General features: G+C 42.8%; 1 protein-coding gene across 4 annotated transcripts in view; it reads right to left on the bottom strand.

Moving 5' to 3' along the window:
* Positions 1–8,131, bottom strand: part of MICU1 (mitochondrial calcium uptake 1) — an 89,766-nt gene extending 81,635 nt beyond the window's left edge. Inside the window, exon 1 of one of the 4 annotated variants that reach the window (XM_085883493.1) lies at positions 7,994–8,131. The gene's annotated coding sequence lies outside the window, so the exon portion shown is untranslated. The other 3 variants (XM_085883492.1, XM_085883491.1, XM_085883494.1) reach the window with 3 other exon arrangements.
* Between the last annotated feature and the right edge of the window lie 8,600 nt (positions 8,132–16,731).

Raw genomic sequence — 16,731 nt, 5'->3', positions numbered from 1 at the left:
GTCCATAAAAACATTCCCTCAAGAAGGGAACCATGATTGCATGGAGCCCACAAAAAAGCTAACCCGTGCTCAGCAGAGAAAAATGGCTGTAAAAAGGCTGTTTTTTTTACCATGCCTTGACTTGGAACAGGCCACAATTATAACGTTTTTTTTTTTTTGGGGGGGGGGTGGTGAGGGGTTTCCCAAATTTCCTCACTCATATTATCAAATGCCTGATAATCATACCGACAAATCGCTGGATGGCTTGCAATGCTTATAAACACCTGAAGACGTCAGCTTTCATGGCTTTATTTAATTTCCACATATGCCATAAGCTCAATGCCTGGTGTTGCCTTAATGGTTCGGGTGGTGGGCTTGGGATCCTAGGATCTTGAGTTCCAATCCCACTCGGCTGTTGAATCAATACCAGGTGGGGTTGACTCTGCCTGTCATCCTTCCGAGGTCGGCAAAATGAGTGCCAGCTTGCTGGTATACTGTGGCGGAGTGGCGACCCATCCAGGATTGTGCCCAATAGCCAAAGAGACTGCTAAGGCAGCACCAATGCTCTACACAGAGTATGGTCCCAATGGATGGATGGATAAGCTCTAGAATCTCGATCTCAGCTGAATTTCAAAATCTAAACTTCGTAATTGACTTCAGCAGCAGTTCCAACTGCTAATTTTTTTTTTTAAAGGTTCATTGGTCCAATTCGGACATCGGTTGACATTCCGGGTATATGGCACTTATATAACAGATCGGCGATCGCTAATCACTTGCTTCGCCAGCCGTTCCTTATCAACCGTTTTGTTGGAGTGCTTGCTTGAGTGCTTAAGCCACTTGGCATGCACTCCACAATATTTGCATTGTCACTGAAAATATCAATCGACTTGAACAAAGTTCAGGGCCCATTCACCTGTGTGGTACATCGGGCAATGAGTCGCACAGTTATTCGCTCGCTGAAAATGTGCAATTTTATTTTACACTACCTTTACCCTTTTTGTACAATCTTCTTTCATGAAACGACAAATCACTTCAGCATAGACAGATACAAAAAAAAAAAAGTTTTGTTTTTAAAAGTTTCTTCAACCTTTCTTTGGAATGCTTGCTTGGGTGGTTAAGGAAATTGGTGCACACTCTTCATGCTTCGGTGGCGATATGGCGGCTCAGTTCTACATGGGGACATTTCTGGAGTTAGGAAGGCAAAATAAATTAGATGATCACAATAAGTGAAAAATGTTTTCAGTTGTTATACAAAGCAATGAATCGCCACATCACGGCAGGATAACCGAGAGGTACGCATGCTTATTCTGTCTAGCCTGGGTTTGAATGTGAACCCAACTATAAACTGGCATCTCAGTGGTCTACAGGCAGGTTGGTTGGTTCATCAATGTGTGTGCCGTCTCTCGGAAGGACATTAAACTGGATGTCACATCTGCAGGAATCCCCCCTTCTCTCCCCCTCTCAGTGAAGGAGACCGTTTAGTTTTGAATTTAAAACTGCTTCCCCAAAACGTATCATGTATGAATCATATTCGGAATCAGCTGACCAGAGGGGTACAAAGGTTGCTGCATGTGTGAGCACGCATGTATTCAGGCAAGCCTTTTACAGGTGGATAGCAAGGGTTTCAGTGCTCCCACCCGGTTTTTAAAAAGAAAATGTTGCTGTTTGGGCACGTTTTACCACCCTTCCCTCCCCTCACACCACCACATGCTTACCTCCACCCAAACCCCCTCCCCTCTCCACCCCCCATGGAATCTCCAGGCTATCTCCACATGCTGTTTTAACATACCCCATTTTGTTCAGTCCTGCCTGCCCACCCCTCCTTTCTCCACAAATCCCATTTGGGGGGGGGAAGAGATAAAATAAAATTTGTAACACTCTTAAGAAGAGACGAGTGTAATAAATAACTCCGACTAGAGGGCTGGCAGATTATTATTTCTATTTGGACAATTTACTCCAATTTCCAAGCGTTTCTAGGACTTGGGCAAGTTTTTCAGGACTTTTCAAGTACTGGAAAATGCATTTGCATTTTTCCAGGAATTTCAAGGATTGTGCGAACCCGGTATATCAGCTTCATCAGAAAGGAGACCTCTGACTGTCCATTTAATGCTTTCTTCAGGGCAGCCAGGTGCTTTCTTGTTCAGGCAACAAAGCACCTCCTGAAGTGGTGCCCTTTGGAAAATGAACTTCTGTACCATACCACCCGGCTGGACTTTGAACACAAACATGACAAGAGCTTCATTACAGTGGAATACATCATCCAGAACTCTTCCCAGAGATGAACAGCTTACCATCTCCATGAACAATTTCTGAATCATCAGATGTTGGTGACAGAAGATATTCTTAAAACAGTCAAGGAAAGGCCTGGTATCAAAGATGATGAACCACACTCCAATGATGTCCTCTGGAGATACACAAGGACTAAGGAGGAGAAATAAAACATGCACAAACTGCAACAAATATGACCGGCTGTTCAAAGTTGCAGAAAAAACTGTTATGACCATACCTCACTCCAAATTTGGGGAGGAAAGAATCTTCTCTCTCAACAAGAACACCTGCAGCAGGAGCTGCATCAACCTATATAAGCATACTGTCATCTCTGATGGTCATGAAGATTCACAGAGAGGATCCATTACAGTAAAGTGGAGACCTTCAGGTCTCATTGGAAAAGCAAAGAAAGCAACAAAAGCCTTCAATACACAGCACGTGGACTCCCCTCATGTGGACTAATAATTGAAGAGCAGTCTCAAACACATTACAGAGTAAACAGGGATAGATAATTTCACATTTCCAAGCTGGCCTCCAAAGACAGTGGCTGGCTGGGAATCCTCCTTCGTGCAAAGTCCTTCTTCGGCCCACCTGAGCTCCTGACCACATACAAAGCTTTCGTCCACAGCATGATGGAGTCCTGCTCTCCCCTCTGGGCTGATGCTCCCGCTTCTCAACTTTCTCGGCTTCACACTGTAGAACCAAGGCATTCAGGATCATTGGTATCTCCCGTGATGAGGCTGAGTCTTTGGGTCTCACTCTCTCACCACAGGCAGGTTGGTGGTCTTTCTGTCTTCTACAGTCTCCTCTCCGGCCAAACCCCCCCCTACCCCCGCTCTGTCTGCAATACATCCCCACATATTTCCGCAGGCATTCAAGGTCCACCACCAACCTCCTTCTGATAAAACTACTGAAATCAAGAACCACTGCTCACATTCACCCTTTCATTCCTGTTTTTCCCCACCTTTGGAACAAATTCCCACACTCTCATCAATCCCACTCTTCCCTCAGGTCTTGATAACAGCTGTTCACCACCATCCCCCATCTAAAACCACAATCTTTTCTACCCCCACCAATCCACCCCAAACCCACCTCCTTCCCTTCCCGAAAGTCCCAGTAGTGTCCAACTTGTTTACCCCATCCCTCTCACTTCCACAGATCTCCTAATGTCTCTGCTCCAAAGCAGTGTTCTGTCCTTCCCTCTCCCTCCCCTCTTGTCTCCTGCTCCATTTGTGATATGTTCTGTGCATTAGCTCTCATATGAGCCTCAACATTATGAACAAAAAATAAATAAAAGCGGTCGCAAACATATTACCCAGTAAACGAGGATTGATATAATTGAACAGCAGTCTCAAACAAATCACTCTGTAAACGAGGATTGATAATTGAACAGCAGTCGCAAACCCATTACTCAGTAAATGAGTGATGATAATTGAAGAACAGTCTCAAATACATTATCCAGTAAACGACGATTGAGAAAGTTGAAGAACAGTCTCAAACACAATACTCAGTAAACGAGGATTCATAACTGAAGAGCAGTATTAAACACATTACTCAGTAAACGAGGATTGACAACTGAAGAGCAGTCTCAAACACATTACTCAGTAAACGAGGATTCATAACTGAAGAGCAGACTCAAACACAATACACAGTAAACGAGGATTCATAACTGAAGAGCAGTATTAAAGACATTACTCAGTAAACGAGGATTGACAACTGAAGAGCAGTATTAAACACATTAGCCAGTAAACGAGGATTGATAACTAAAGAACAGTCTCAAACACATTACTCAGTAAACGAGGATTGACAACTGAAGAGCAGTCTCAAACACATTACTCAGTAAACGAGGATTGACAACTGAAGAGCAGTATTAAACACATTACCCAGTAAACGAGGATTGACAACTGAAGAGCAGTATTAAACACATTACTCAGTAAACGAGGATTGACAACTGAAGAGCAGTATTAAACACATTACCCAGTAAATGAGGATTGACAACTGAAGAGCAGTATTAAACACATTACCCAGTAAACGAGGATTGACAACTGAAGAACAGTCTCAAACACATTACCCAGTAAACGAAGATTGATAACTGAAGAGAAGTATTAAACACATTACTCAGTAAACGAGGATTGATAACTGAAGAGCAGTATTAAACACATTACCCAGTAAACGAGGATTTAGAACTGAAGAACAGTCTCAAACACATTGCCCAGTAAACGAGGATTGATAACTGAAGAGCAGTCTCAAACACATTACCCAGTAAACGAAGATTGATAACTGAAGAGCAGTATTGCACACATTACCCAGTAAACGAGGATTGATAACTGAAGAGCAGTCTCAAACACATTACCCAGTAAACGAAGATTGATAACTGAAGAGCAGTATTAAACACATTACTCAGTAAACGAGGATTGATAACTAAAGAACAGTCTCAAACACATTACTCAGTAAACGAGGATTGATAACTAAAGAACAGTCTCAAACACATTACCCAGTAAACGAGGATTGAGAACTGAAGAACAGTCTCAAACACATTACCCAATAAACGAGGATTGACAACTGAAGAGCAGTATTAAACATATTACTCAGTAAACGAGGATTGATAAGTAAAGAACAGTCTCAAACACATTACTCAGTAAACAAGGATTGATAACTAAAGAACAGTCTCAAACACATTACCCAGTAAACGAGGATTGATAACTAAAGAACAGTCTCAAACACATTACCCAGTAAACGAGGATTGATAACTGAAGAGCAGTATTAAACACATTACTCAGTAAACGAGGATTGATAAGTAAAGAATAGTCTCAAACACATTACTCAGTAAACAAGGATTGACAATTGAAGAACAGTCTCAAACACATTACCCAGTAAACGAAGATTGATAACTATAGAACAGTCTGAAACACATTACTCAGTAACGTGGATTGACAACTGAAGAGCAGTCTCAAACACATCACTCAGTAAACGAGGATTGACAACTAAAGAGCAGTCTCAAACACATTACTCAGTAAACGAGTGTTGATAACTCTAGAATAGTCTCAAACACATTACTCAGTAAACAAGGATTGATAACAATAGAACAGTCTCAAACACATTACCCAGTAAACGAGTGTTGATAAGTATAGAACACTCTCAAACACATTACCCAGTAAACGAGTGTTGATAACTATAGAACACTCTCAAACACATTACTCAGTAAACGAGTGTTGATAACTCTAGAACAGTCTCAAACACATTACTCAGTAAACGAGGATTGATAACAATAGAACAGTCTCAAACACATTACTCAGTAAACGAGTGTTGATAACTATAGAACAGTCTCAAACACATTACTCAGTAAACGAGTGTTGATAACTATAGAACAGTCTCAAACACATTACCCAGTAAACGAGTGTTGATAACTATAGAACACTCTCAAACACATTACTCAGTAAACGAGTGTTGATAACTCTAGAACAGTCTCAAACACATTGCTCAGTAAACGAGGATTGATAACAATAGAACAGTCTCAAACACATTACCCAGTAAACGAGTGTTGATAACTATAGAACAGTCTCAAACACATTACTCAGTAAACGAGGATTGATAACTATAAAACACTCTCAAACACATTACCCAGTAAACGAGTGTTGATAACTATAGAACACTCTCAAACACATTACTCAGTAAACGAGTGTTGATAACTCCAGAACAGTCTCAAACACATTACTCAGTAAACGAGGATTGATAACAATAGAACAGTCTCAAACACATTACTCAGTAAACGAGGATTGATAACTAAAGAACAGTCTCAAACACATTACCCAGTAAATGAGTGTTGATAACTATAGAACAGTCTCAAACACATTACCCAGTAAACGAGTGTTGATAACTATAGAACACTCTCAAACACATTACTCAGTAAACGAGGATTGATAACTAAAGAACAATCTCAAACACATTACTCAGTAAACGAGGATTGATAACTATAGAACAATCTCAAACACATTACTCAGTAAACGAGTGTTGATAACTATAGAACAATCTCAAACGCATTACTCAGTAAACGAGTGTTGATAACTATAGAACACTCTCAAACACATTACCCAGTAAACGAGTGTTGATAACTATAGAACAGTCTCAAATACATTACCCAGTAAACGAGTGTTGATAACTATAGAACACTCTCAAACACATTACCCAGTAAACGAGTGTTGATAACTAGAGAACACTCTCAAACACATTACCCAGTAAACGAGTGTTGATAACTATAGAACAGTCTCAAACACATTACTCAGTAAACGAGTGTTGATAACTATAGAACAGTCTCAAACACATTACTCAGTAAACGAGTGTTGATAACTATAGAACAGTCTCAAACACATTACCCAGTAAACGAGTGTTGATAACTATAGAACACTCTCAAACACATTACCCAGTAAACGAGTGTTGATAACTATAGAACACTCTCAAACACATTACCCAGTAAACGAGTGTTGATAACTATAGAACAGTCTCAAACACATTACCCAGTAAACGAGTGTTGATAAATATAGAACAGTCTCAAACACATTACCCAGTAAACGAGTGTTGATAACTATAGAACACTCTCAAACACATTACTCAGTAAACGAGTGTTGATAACTATAGAACAGTCTCAAACACATTACTCAGTAAACGAGTGTTGATAACTATAGAACAGTCTCAAACACATTACTCAGTAAACGAGTGTTGATAACTCTAGAACAGTCTCAAACACATTGCTCAGTAAACGAGGATTGATAACAATAGAACAGTCTCAAACACATTACCCAGTAAACGAGTGTTGATAACTATAGAACACAGTAAACGAGTGTTGATAACTATAGAACAGTCTCAAACACATTACTCAGTAAACGAGTGTTGATAACTATAGAACAGTCTCAAACACATTACTCAGTAAACGAGTGTTGATAACTCTAGAACAGTCTCAAACACATTGCTCAGTAAACGAGGATTGATAACAATAGAACAGTCTCAAACACATTACCCAGTAAACGAGTGTTGATAACTATAGAACAGTCTCAAACACATTACTCAGTAAACGAGTGTTGATAACTATAGAACAGTCTCAAACACATTACTCAGTAAACGAGTGTTGATAACTATAGAACAGTCTCAAACACATTACTCAGTAAACGAGTGTTGATAACTATAGAACACTCTCAAACACATTACTCAGTAAACGAGTGTTGATAACTATAGAACAGTCTCAAACACATTACTCAGTAAGCGAGTGTTGATAACTATAGAACACTCTCAAACACATTACTCAGTAAACGAGTGTTGATAACTATAGAACACTCTCAAACACATTACCCAGTAAACGAGTGTTGATAACTATAGAACAGTCTCAAACACATTACTCAGTAAACGAGTGTTGATAACTATAGAACACTCTCAAACACATTACTCAGTAAATGAAGATTGACAATTGAAGAACAATCTCAAACACATTACTCAGTAAACGAGGATTGATAACAATAGAACAATCTCAAACACATTACTCGGTAAACGAAGGTTGATAATTAAAGAATATTCACTGATAATCGATGAAGCTCAATCAGTCTCACGTTCCGCGATGTCGAGATGGAATCGGCACCAATGACCGAAACGAATGAACCACCTGTGAATGTGCAGGCACGGCCGAACAACACACAACACACAACACACAACACACAACACACAACACACAACACACAACACACAACACACAACACACCTGAGGCGGACCGGTGTCCGGAAGTAAACTGCTCCCTAAGCCACGCCCACTCAAAGGCACGACTCCCGCACCTATAGTTTCAATTGCCGCCCCCAGGGTAGTTATACTTCACATAAACCATCAGGCTTCTTTGCGAGTCTTTCCCTCAAGGTGTAAATACATTTTAAAAGTGTATTTAGAAATCTTGTCACGTGAGACTGTAACTTGGTGCCGTTGTTTGGTGTCCATGTTTAATTCAACCTGTTCAGGAGTGTTCAGGAAGCCACAGATGTGCAGGATCGTTGTGCATTTTTGGTCTGATGGTAATCAAGGCTGAAACGAACTTGAAATACCTCACATGAGGACAACTGACTGCATTTGTTGGAGATGGGGGGGGTTGTGGGGGGTTGTGGGGGGTTGTGGGGGGTGGTGTTGGCAGAGGACCAGTGTCATGTCTGAAAATGGACTTTTGCCTGAAATTCCTTTTCACACAACGTGTGATGTGAACCATCCCCGGGTTGCCACCTTGTTGCTGCTTGCTTGATAGCGTTTGTAAATGCCATGGCGACAAAACAACATGAACTATTATTGAATTGCCGTGCCCACGTATAATACCTTGAATCCACTTTCTCAATGTCCCCCTTTGTGGAGGAAGTCGGGTATTGCATCTGAAATGTTTTGTGTGTGCAGTTGACCTGCCAAGGACAGCAACATTAAATTTTGGTGAAGATCCGAATCCAGATCTGGATCTGAGAATTATTTAATTTTTCAACTCATTCTTCACCAATTGAGAGATGGGGCCAAAAACGATATATTGCGTGATATCTCAAAAGGTTATGGAAGGATTCACACGAAATTTGCTGGACAGGTTGGGAGTGCCACTGGGAAGAACTGATTCAATTTTGGTGAAGATCCGAATCCAGATCTGGATCTGAGAATTATTTAATTTTTCAACTCATTCTTCACCAATTGAGAGATCGGGCCAAAAACGATATATTGCGCGATATGTCAAAAGGTTATGGATGGATTCACATGAAGCTTGCTGGACAGGTTGGGAGTGCCACTGGGAAGAACTGATTCAATTTTGGTGTAGATCCGAATCCAGATCTGGATCTGAGAATTATTTAATTTTTAACTCATTGTTCACCATTGAGAGATTGGGCTAAAAACGATATGTTGCATGATATCTCAAAGGTTTAGGGATGGATTCACACTAAACTTGGTAGACAGGTTGGGAGTGCCACAAGGAAGAATTGATTCAATTTTGGTGAAGATCCGAATCCGGATCTGGATACAAGAATTATTTAATTTTTAACTCATTCTTCACCAATTGAGAGATCGGGCCAAAAACGATATATTGTATGATATCTCAAAAGTTTATGGATGGATTCACACTATACTTGGTGGACAGGTTGGGAGTGCCACAAGGAAGAATTGATTCAATTTTGGTGAAGATCCGAATCTGGATCTGGATACAATAATTATTTAATTTTTAACTCATTCTTCACCATTGAGAGATTGGGCCAAAAACGATATATTGTGAGATATCTCAAAAGGTTGAGGACGGATTCGGATGAAACTTGCTGGACATGTTGGGTGAGTGACAAGGACTAATTTATTCGATTTTGTGGAGATCCGGATCTGGATCCGAGAATTTTTTGAGTGATTCTTCACCGTTGAGAAATCTGGCCAAAAATGATAAAAGGCACAATATCTCATAAGGTCACAGATTCCACAGAAACTTTGTGGGCAGGTTGTGTGTGGGAAAAGGACTAATTGATTCGATTTTAGCGATGATCTGAATCCAGATCCAGATCCAAAAATTTTTCAGGTGATTCTGCATCATTGAGAGATGGGGCCAAAACCTATGTATAGCATATTATCTCTAAAAGTTGTGGATGACTTGTGACAAAACGAGGTGGAAGAGTTGGTTAGAGAACAAGAACAAGCCGATTCGATTTTGGTTAAGGTCCGGAATCTGATCCGATCTATCAATGGGAGACAAAATTTAAACCGTTCATCCTGGCAGGGGTATGTTCTCCACGAGTGCTGTTGCGTTTCGCCAAGTTGTCACTCTGTGAGTGACTTTTCATTTGTTTCTTTGTTTGTTTGTCCACACAGACCTTTCGTGTTTTTCTCCACAAGCGCTTGTCGGATTAAGACAAAATTGTCACCAAAGGAGCGATGGCTCATGTCGAATGTTTTAATGATAATTATGACATCATAGGTTACGTTGTGTGGCAGCCATGTTGGAAAAACCAAAAAAATTGGACCTTTGTATCGATAAAACCGCAGCAAGGAAAAAAATTGAAACTTGGCACATGGCAAGTACACCTCAAGGAGAATAAATATGATTTTTTTTATGATGTCATAGGTGCCTTCATTATGACGTCACAATTGCACATGTAGAACACTACATCTGATCAGAATGAAAATTTTTGAGTCTTCTTGGGATAAAATGGTCCACAGAAAAAAAAGGTTGGTGACATCATCAGTCTTGTCATTTGGCAGCCATATTGTTTGTTTGTTTTTAACCTTCACAAATATTGTTCTTTCAGGACAGGTCAGGTGTGGGAACATGCACTGCAGCAGCACGTCACTGCATCTACTTTCCGCTGGTAACCCAGGTCCCTCCATCTGGCCATCCCACAGGAAGATGATTGGCCGGTCCCCATCTCGTTGAGATGCCGATCAACCTGCTGCAACCACGAGGCACGTGGTCGACCCATTAGCCTCCTCCACTCACGAGGCTCCCTCACTTAGAGAATCTGTTGAGCAGGATCAGCATCAGGAAAATGAGCCACATGCCCATACAGCCACAGCTGATACTCATGAATTATGCAAGTAACAAATCTCATTTGACAGCAACCGCTCGTTGGGCACAAAGGCCAACCAGCGATAGCCAAGGATTCTCCAAAGAGACCTCGTACCAAAGGAATTACGTCTCCGTCTCAGATCGCTGGTCAGAGTCCAAGTCTCACATCCTCAGAGCAAGGACCTGAACACTCGGACATTCGTCCTCCTGCTCCGGAAGCGACAGTGCCACGCCCAGTGCTAAAATGAATCCATGACTCCCCAGGCCCGTTCCAGATGTCTACTGACCTTTGGCTCACAGCTAGCAGACATGAATATCACTGCCAAGGTCAGCGAATCTCTCCGTGACGTCAACATCCTCACCACAAACAGGTACAGACAAAATAGCAGCATCCAATATGTCATTGAAAGCCTGGATCTTAGTTTTGACCCAGGAAACCCAAAATTCCAGCAGCTTCGACTCCTCATTCAGCACCTCGAGGGCCCCCAAAATGATATCTAGAGTCTCGGCAAAGATAACTGCATCATTTACGGAATCAAGGTCAGAGGTCTTGACATTCCCAAACGATGCACCGCAGCTTGATCTCTCTGACATCCTCTCCAGAATCCAGTCCATACAAGTACTTAAAAGGAGGGGGGCCAGGACACATCCCTGAAGAACTCTAGGAACAACTGGAAATAAGTCGGAGATGGTATCACCACAGCTCACAGCACTCTCAGCACCAGAATATAGTTCAGACATTAGATAGATCAGTTTTGGTGATGCCCCAGGAAGACCAAGAATCTTGCAGAGGGCATCCAGATTCACTGAATGGAAAGCTTTACAGAGATCAACTTAGGCTGCAAGCAGCCCCTGCTGAAACTCTCGTCTGCGTTTGGTGAGGACCCGAAGAGCAAGGATATGGTCAATCGTTGACCTCTTTGGTGTAAAGCCTGACTGCTCTGAGCGCTGGTGCTCAAGAAGATGGTGGCGAACCCTTTCAAGAATTATCCGAGCAAAGACCTTACCCGGCACTGAGAGCAGCATCACCCCTTGGTTGTTGTTGCAGTCCTGATGATCACCCCTTTCCAGAGAGGGTCAACAAGGCCCCTCTTCCAGTCAGTTGGGATGATGCCTGTGTTCCACTCAGAAGACAGAACTGTATGTAACGACATGAGTGCAGCATTTCCACCAGCCTTGAGAAGTTCAGCATGGACGCCACAGATCTCAGGAGCTTTAACGCATTTCAACCAGTTCACCACAGCCTGTTTACACAAAGGAAGGTGGACCACAGTTGACTGGAGGGTCAGTAATTCGGATAGTAACAACCCTGACATACAACTCAACAGCTGGTGGATCAGCCTGGTACAACCGCTCAAAGTAACCGGCCCAGCGGGGCTTCACTTCGGACTCCTCTGTCATGAGCCCACCACCCTCTGCTCTCACTACAGTACACTGAGGGAGGCGCTTGGAGCAATGACTGCGCAAATTCCCTAGTGAGCAGGACGAGAATCACCTGATGGCAGGTGATGCTCTGCTTACTCCCCCACAAATAACTTGCACATTAGCCTCCTTGTCCACCCTCAGAAAAACATACACTTTTATGCCTCAACCCCCTGTTCAGCCCGGCTCTGCCATTCAGCCTGGACCTGTGACTCTGACCAATGGTATCCATTGTCCCTTGAGAGACAAAATTCTTCTTCGCCCTCTGGTGAGTTCCATGACATCCACCGGCAACATGAAGGATGGTGGTCTTGGAGGCACTTCACAACTCTTCAGGATTCCCCAAACCACCCAGACCCCCCCAAATCCCCACTCCGCCTGTTTGCAAATTCCTCAGCGACCCTCTCATCCTTGAGCTTGCCAACATGCAGCCTAGGCTGGGATGGCACTATTCTCCTGGACTTATTCTGCAACTTCAGAGGTGCTACCACAAACCTTTGGTCAATATTGAGGAACTGAGCACTCCAGTAGACTCTGCAGTTCTGGATCATCCTCCTTTGATCATCCATCAATGAGCACATGGTCAATCTCCTTTGCCACACCACAAGCTTTGGAATGCCAAGTCCAGCGATGAGCTTGTGGGTGCTGCAACCATGAACCAGCCACCCTCAGTCCATGACTTCTTTCAAAGTCAAGGAACTTATTGCTATTCTGGTTCACAGTTGCAGACCCATGGGGACCAACACATGTCTCATATCCATCCCCATGAGTTCAGGTCGATGCATTGAAATCCCCCAAGAATATAAGTGTTTTCAATCACATATTCGAGTGTGGCATAGAATGCGTCTTTCATATTGAGATCACTCACCTCAGACTGAGCATAGACATAGACCAGGGAAATGACACCCGTGGAGTGATGAATCCTTCATCTCATAATCCGCTACATGCCTGGTGTCGGCTCAAGGTTAGGGTGGTGGGTTTGGGATCCCAGGATCCTGAGTTCAAAACCCACTCGGCTGTTGAATTAATACCAGGTGGGGTTGACTCTGCCTGTAATCGTTCAGAGGTCAGGAAAATGAGTGCCAGCTTGCTGGTATCCTGTGTCGGAGTGGCGACCCGTCCAGGAATGTGTCCAATAGTCAAGGAGACTGCTGAGGCAGTATCAAAGCTCTGCACAGAGTATGGTCCTGATGGACGGATAACACGGTCCCAGGAAAATGACACCTAAGATGTGCCGAATCCCTTGTCTCATAATACGCTCGTTGATTGGTGTTACCTCAATTATCATTGGAGTCAGCTTATTGGACCCAGCTTCAGCAACTCCTTGGGCATGGTAACCATCAGAGCGACCAGACCAATAAGCCTGGTGTTTGCTTAGTGGTTAGGGTGGTGGCTTGGGATCCTAGGGTCCTGAGTTCAAGCCCTGTTTGCCGCTGAATTAATACACCAAGGGGTTGATTCAGCCTGTCATCCTTCCGAGGTCAGCAAAATGAGTGCCAATGTGTACTGGTAGAGGGGCGTCAGTGACACAATCGTTCTTCCAAGAAATGATAGCTACCCCCACAGCTAAGCTGCCATACGCAAGAAGAAGACCAGACTAATAGTAGGTGTCACCACCCGCCATGACCTCACCACAATCCAGTCTCTGAACCTCAGAGAGAGCTGCAATTCGGATGTCCAAACACGAGCTCAGGTGATAACAGAGACAGGTGATCATCCTCTCTTGGGGATCAGACATTACAAACACCCACCCAAAGGGACCGTGTCAGGTTAACCTAAGGAGACGGCTGGTGGACGACACCTCAGCACCCCCCAGACACACACTACCACAATCTGATCCGGGAAGGTTACCCTGTGGTTTTCCTCCTATCATCAAAGAGTGAAGGTCCCGAAGGCTTTACCCCAATCCCGTAATCCGGTGAGCTTCCCTGTGGAGGGCAAGTCCACAGAAGGTACTCCCACGACGTGGCTTTTCAGATTTCTTTGCGTTTTTAGTATGTTTTGTGGAGTGAAGGGTTTTCTGGTGGCCACAGTACAAATCCTGCCACCAACCTCCTAATATAAAGTAACCCAACTCCAGGAGGCCATCCACAGACACAGTTGGGCACGAAGATGGCTGAACGTCTCTGAAGTGGCTTAACAGCTAGAGGTGAAACTTCACACTTATGACCGCCCATCCATGAGGAACAAAAGGTTCACACATATGATGTCATAGATCACATGGTTTGGCAGCCATATTAGATTTATCCAAAAACCTCTAAAATCTTCTCCAGAACAGCTGCACAGATCAAGGGGAAACTTCACACAAACGTTCCTCAAGCCTTGTGTGTACAAATTTGTTTAGGAATAATTAATCAGTCACTTAGTTTGGCAGCTACGTTGGATCGAAGAAAAATATTAAATATTTTTTTCTCTGGAACCGCTTAATCAATCGATGTGCAACTTCCAAATTATGATCTAGTAATGATGGGAAATACACGTTTCAAATTTCAATTTCATCGGACGCATGGTCTGGCAGCCAGAATTTTTCCCCCAAAAATTGATCTGGGTTCTTGTTTTTGAAAAAATTTCTTTTTTGAGTGAGGCTCACTTGGCTGTTCCTGGATGGGTTTGAGGTTAGAGGAGTAGCAGCTGAGATGCGAATCCTATCCAGGTTCCTCCTGATGACTTCATCTTTGCTTTTTGCTTGTTCGGGTTCCTTCTGATTACTCCAATGCAGGACTGTTCCTATTCGGTCTTCCATTTGATTTGAATTGAATTTATTTTAATCCCATTCTAAATTCAATTGAATAAAAATGAAAAACGTCATGGGTCAGGGTCAGGTGTCCAATCAAAGTGGGGTTCCATCAAAGCGGGATGTCGTGGTACCCGGTGATCACTGCTGGCAGTTATAAAGTGGCAGTTCTAATAATGTCTCTTATTAATTCTGTAACACACCAGGACACAAACACCACACAGACACCGCACAAAACAAGACCTTGCGAGGTTCTGCAATCTCTTATTGCTCCTTTTCTCGTTTACAACTAAAATGGTCACCAGTCGGCCATCTCTGACTGCATCGCGAAACAAAATGATGTGTGTATGTATACCATCATGTGTTGTTTTTGTGCCAAGTATGAATAAAATCGGTGCATACATGTCCAAGATATGGTTGTGGACGCACGCACGCACGGTCATGAAAATCGAGACCAAATCCATAAGCCCCCATTTAGGGTGACGTCCAACGGGGGCTAAAAAAAAATAAAAAAACAATCGTTTACCTTTTTTACCTGCAGGATGTGTTGTCCTACATAGCCTCTGATCCTAAAATATCAAGACAGCTTGCAAGCAGGTACAGATCTTTTTTAACCTCCGCAAAAGGATGTGGGAGTGAATGTCACAAATGAACACGGACTCATCATCCACCATGTCACGATTCTCCCCGTCTCATTCATTCCCAGAAAAAACCGGGCCACCATCTCGCTCCACCATCACACTCTCGAGCTGCTCCAGTAGCGTTTACTCCAGCAAATGCAGGACGAATTGATGGCATCTCCTAACAAGTAAATCAATGGAGTCACAAGTACACAAGCACGTGTGCTGCTGTTATAGCTCCAGGTGAATGAAGCAGTGATTGCTGGGCTAAAGCTGCCATCTCTCCTCCTGGTGCATCCGAAAACCGCCCCTAAATTCGATGAGACACCTAAAAAAGATCTTGGCCTGGAGGATCCCAGAAGAAAAAGTTGGAGGTTCTCGGGTTCAGCGGATTGGCAGATTGATTTTGTTCGCAGGAGTATTTGTTTCATCATCCGTCTCGTGGGAAATATTTGATTGTACAATGCATTAATGACATGGGAACACCGCTGGCACATGAGGGGGCACTGGTGCTTGAAGGACGAAGAGACGAGGAAAATCCAAATGAGGAAATTAATGAGGATGTTCAGAGCTAGTTCTCTCAGATTAATGCCAAATACATACTGAGCATTAAACAGAAAAACTGGATTTCCCTTTTTTTTGGGGCCTCTTTAATGTTTTGACATAATAGGAAAGCATGGTGGATGCATTGATGAGATTAATCATTTCGGACAGGATCTGTTGTGATATTTCCCTTCACTAATTACGCTAAGTGTGTTCTGTTGTTTATGATTCATCATGAGTTACAAGTATCCATGTTCCTATGAAAACTCCATTGAATTTGAGAAAATAAATAATTCAGGAAGATATCAATCGTGATTTTTTTTTTCCATCATTGTGTCTTCACTCAGGCTTTCCATGTCTTATAATATCAAATACCTGACATTAAAGATCTCGTTTTGGGTATAATATTCCTCCAATCCTGACTCCATCTTCTATGGCATCCGAGTTTGATTTCCTCATTATGTGCTCACGATATAGATTGAGCAATTAGGGGAGGGAATGAACCCCTGTCTGACCTTTTTCAATTCCAAACCATTTTCTGTCTCTGTCCCTATCTCTCTGTCTTGTCTCTCTCACCCACCCACCCCCCTCCCCCCTCTCTCTCTCTCTCTCTCTCTCTCTCTCT

This window comes from Eptatretus burgeri, chromosome 5 (genome assembly GCF_056783735.1).
Source record: "Eptatretus burgeri isolate ZD-2024b chromosome 5, Ebu_testis_v1, whole genome shotgun sequence".
Lineage (NCBI taxonomy): Eukaryota > Metazoa > Chordata > Myxini > Myxiniformes > Myxinidae > Eptatretus > Eptatretus burgeri.
This window is presented reverse-complemented; position numbering and strand designations above follow the sequence as displayed.